Raw genomic sequence first — 4,250 nt, 5'->3', positions numbered from 1 at the left:
GGATGTGTCTCTCTGTCTCTCTCTGCATGTCTCTCTGTCTCTGTCTCTTCGTCTCCGAGTCCCTTCCTCCCCCCTCCCTTCCTCCCTCTCTCTCTCAGGCCAGACAACAAGCATGACGTAGCTCGAAGCCCAAGCAGCCAGCTCATACGTCTGAAGAATCCGCAAGTTTTAGATGCCGTAGGAAGGAACGACCTCCTTTCTCAGAGGAAAAGACAGAAGCGGCCACGTCTGGGGTTTCACCCTCCCCCGGAATGGAGCATCCACACCCCTGAAATCATCAGCCAGGCCCCTGGGTTCCCCAGCCCCTTGGCGCCCAGAGAGCTCCTTGCTCATGGAAAACAGGCCTTCCGAGGCTTCTGGTCTCTCTCCCCGTCCAAGCAGCCTAGTAACAAGCTGGCAGTGCATGCTGGAGACAGTGGTCTGACGACAATTGCAGACTCTGCTGGATCCGCCAGGCTGGGCACAGACAGGACAAGCTGCCTCTTCCAGGTCGTCATGTTTGCCACTCTGTTCTCCAGTCTGCCGTGGGGACACGTGTGGCCTGGTCACCTCCCGCGTGGGCTGTGACTCAGAGGGAGCGGCCGTGCCCTGGATTCCACGGCCACTGAGCGCGCTGGCCACTCCTGTCCAAGGGGACCGTCTCTGGCACAGGAGACACAGAAAGCACATGTGTCCTTATGTGGGGTTAGGGCGGAACGGGAGCCCAATGCAAGTTTCCACGGCTGAATGTGGCTTTTTCTAACCAGCAATTTGTCAGAGCCCGACTGCAGCCGACAGCAACCACCCGCACTCGGGGACGTAGACGCGTGTGTGTGTGTGTGTGTGTCTGTGTGTGTGTGTGTCTGTGTGTGTGTGCGCGTGCGCGTGCGCACACGCATGTGCGTGTGTGATAGGCTCGCTCTTTACAAGAAGGCGGGCTGGGGAGGCTGGACTCGAACGAGACTCGAAGACTAGAAAAACGTGTTCTTTTCGATCTCGGTTTTTTGTGAATATGTTTTCAAGGCAGAAACAATCGAAGACGGAAGGAGAGATAAAGGGACGCCCTCCCAGCTTTTGAACGAAGGCACGAAAGCCTAGAATGCAGGATGCAGCTCCCTCTCCCCTGGCGTGATGGGGAAAGGGGGCAGGTGGGAGCCGTGCTCGTCCAAAGCTCGGCCGAGTCCCCGCAGGACACGGTGGGAGGGCCTGCCCCCGAGAGACGCCGCCTGTGACAGGCTGCGGGGCAGGACAGTGACGCCCACGCTGCTGGCGGGCCGATGCTCACCCCCAGCTGCCCCAAGATCACACACACGGAGCAGTTCGGTCTCGTTTTACAGGCAGGGAAACTGAGGCGCGCAGGGGCGTGGCTCGTGTAAGGCCCCGGTTCTGTCCAGTTTCCGGATTCTTAACCTAGAACTTTCCCCTTAAATCTTAGCCACCTGGGGGGGTAAACGTTTGTGTGACTGTGTGAAGCTCTGATGCAGGCATCAAGGCTGGGACGGCCGTGGCCACTCACGGCCATCTGTCTTAGCTGGCTCGGGCTGCGTCAGAAAACGGGGCGGCCCCAGGCGGCTTAAGAGACAGAACATCCGAGATCAAGGTACCAGCTTACTCGGTTCCTGGGGACAGCCCACTTCCTGGTTGGCACATGGCCACCTTCTCTCTGTGTCCTCAGATGGTGGAGAGAGAGCTGCAGGACACCAGTAAGGACACCCATCCCACTCAGGACCTCACCTAAACCTGATCGCCCCCAAATATCATCACGCTGGGGGTCAGGGCTTCGACACGGAGTCTCGGGAGACATGTCCGGCCCAGGACACATCCTCGGCTCCCTGGTGATCCTGGACGGAGATGGTGGGCCCACTTAGCAGGGCAAGGGTTTAAGAGGTGCCAACCGTCACTGCACACCTCTGGGGCACCCGTCACACCCCGGTCTCTGCACAGATCCGGGGGCTGTGCACCGTGCAGCCTTCACGGCCCGTCAGAGAGCCTGCGCCCGGCATATGCTGGGCACGCTGGCTCTCCCGCCGCCGGTGGTGCCTTCCTCAGCACGCGGGTGGCGTGTGAGAGGGTCACAGCCCAGGTGCAGCAGCCCAGGAAGGAGGCTTTTCATACCCAGCACCCCCTCCGCGACAGGCCCAGGGAGGCCGCGAGCGGGCTCAGTCCTCGCGGGGGCCCGGGCAGGCCCGCCACTGACCCCGTCGTCCACAAAATGCCGAGCACATCGTATATGTCGAGCTTTACACTAAGCGCTGTGGAGGCCAGCCAAGAAAGAAAGGAGAGAGAGACGGGGAGGCAGGAAGCGGGGAGGGGGGGGTCTTTGCCCGAGATGCCCACTGTCCTCGAGAGAGGCAGGATGAGGGGAACGAGGGCGTGTGCAGCTGAGCGGCCCTTCCCCAGCGGAGTCCAGCTCTGTTACTCACGGGTCAGCGTCTCAGGCCCCCCGCACCCTGGAGTGGGAGGAGGGTGGGGCCCAGGCTGGCTGGTGGACAGCCAGGCCGCAGCTGTGACCGCAGGGACCATGCAGGTCAGCGCAGAGGAGCAGATGGCGGGTCCCCAGGTGGCGGTGCCCGGTGAGAAGGGGCCAGCCCGGTGAAGGACGGGACGGACACGGGCGCATGCGGAGGAGGGGCACGGGAAGGCGGCACGGCTTAAAGGTGGCTGACCACCCACAGCCAGGTGTCTCCCGGGCCCGAGAGCAGACGCAGTGACCTGTTTCTTCCCAGAGAAGCCCCGGGCCCCGGCAGAGGCGGCCGTGGTGGGTGCGACACTGCCCAGTGCCCGGGAGGGACCTCCGTGAGAGACGGGCTCAGGGCCCCGCTCGGCACTGTCCACGCGGGGTGGCCCCAACCGAGGCCGAGTCCTGAGTCGCACAAGCATCGCCTGCGGTCAGGAGCCCAAGGGGCCCTGGAGGCCAGCCCGGAGGGGGCAGCAGGGCCGGAGGAGGGGGCAGAGCAGGTGCCGGGCTCCCGTGACACGTGACGACAGGAGACCCGGCCTCACCGCCAATGACGCCTCTGCCCCTCCCACCACACGGAGGCCCGGGGCGGGGGCCGGGAGAGCCGGCCGCAGACAAAGTCCTCAGAAACACACTGCCCAAGGCCCAGGGCCAGTGTGAACTAGTGCACCTCTGAAACGGAGACAGTTTTATTTTGTTCTAAGAATCCAAGTCGGTTCGAATAGTTGGCCGCAGACCAGGGGCCGAGGGGCACCACCAGCCGGGCGTCTTACTGGGCCCGCCTCGAGGAGCAGATATAAATAAGTCGCTTTCAGAATGTGGATAGTTCAGCAGGCGGAGGGACACAATTAAAGGGACCGAAAGCCAGCCGTTCCAGGCCGGGCATCCTGTGATCTCTGGGTCATCCAGTGGCTTTGGGTAACTAAAGCACCGGGCTTGCGAAGCCAGCGGCCGGGCAGGCGTGTCACGGCGTCTGGGCGGGGTTCGAGATAATGGATCGAGAACGTCGGGGACCCCTGGAGGCCGACAGCTCGCTCCCACCTCGGCTCTGCTGTTTGGCGAATAGAAAAAAACACGCTCAGAAATTCTCCCATGGCTAATTCATTCCAGAAGCCACCAGACTGAATATCGCTACTGTAAATAGATTTCTTCATTATCCTGGGGCATTTTTTGGCCAAAAGACTAAGGAAAAACACCAGGAAAGAGTCAGTCAGCGTCTGGACTCCCAGCAGGCCCCCAGCAGGGGCGGGGGAGAGGAGAGACGGGGAGGTCAGGAGGAGCAGCGTGTTCTCGCTGGGGACCCGGTCCGTGCCTGGTCCGTCCCTGGTCCATTAGAGTGAGGCCTGGGGCCGGCCGGGAGCCCGGGCTTTTCCGTGAGAAGCAGGCCAGGAGGAACCCTCGCCGCCCGGGAAGGGTGAACTGGGCCACGCTTCACGATGATCCCTGGGATTTAATTCATAAAGGTGACCAAGTGCCAGCACTGCGAGGCTGATGACATTGAGGAAGGGCGTATCGATGCAGCTTTCCAGAGAAGGGGCCACGCCAGGCCATGCCCCACAGGGCCACACAGGGAAGCACCGGGGCGGCTCAGAAGGGACCGGGTGACTCAGGGGGGGTGGGAGGCAGCGAGCTTGGTGTCGGCGTGCTGGTCTAGCTCCGGGGGGCTGTCTCCAGCTGTCCGGTTCCTGGCCCGGATGACTCGGGGCGGGGGAGTGTCGTCATGCGTGGGGCGGGACGGAGGCTGTGGGCTCTGGGTCCGTGGGTCTGCACTTGAGGGGCGTGTTCACAGGTGACTCGTTTGCTCTTTCTAGGA

The 4,250-nt window shown here is 62.5% G+C and overlaps 1 long non-coding RNA gene across 1 annotated transcript in view; it reads right to left on the bottom strand.

The window, feature by feature from the left end:
- Positions 1–3,110: 3,110 nt before the first annotated feature.
- Positions 3,111–4,250, bottom strand: part of LOC111729921 — a 14,541-nt gene continuing 13,401 nt past the window's right edge. The window contains exon 2 of the long non-coding RNA XR_002776456.1: positions 3,111–3,488. This is a non-coding gene — a long non-coding RNA (uncharacterized LOC111729921). The remainder of the gene's footprint in view (positions 3,489–4,250) is intronic.

The sequence above is a fragment of the Pteropus vampyrus genome, unplaced genomic scaffold (assembly GCF_000151845.1).
Source record: "Pteropus vampyrus isolate Shadow unplaced genomic scaffold, Pvam_2.0 Scaffold289, whole genome shotgun sequence".
Classification (NCBI taxonomy): domain Eukaryota; kingdom Metazoa; phylum Chordata; class Mammalia; order Chiroptera; family Pteropodidae; genus Pteropus; species Pteropus vampyrus.
The sequence above is the reverse complement of the archived record's forward strand: the minus strand, read 5'-3'. Positions and strand labels throughout refer to the sequence as shown.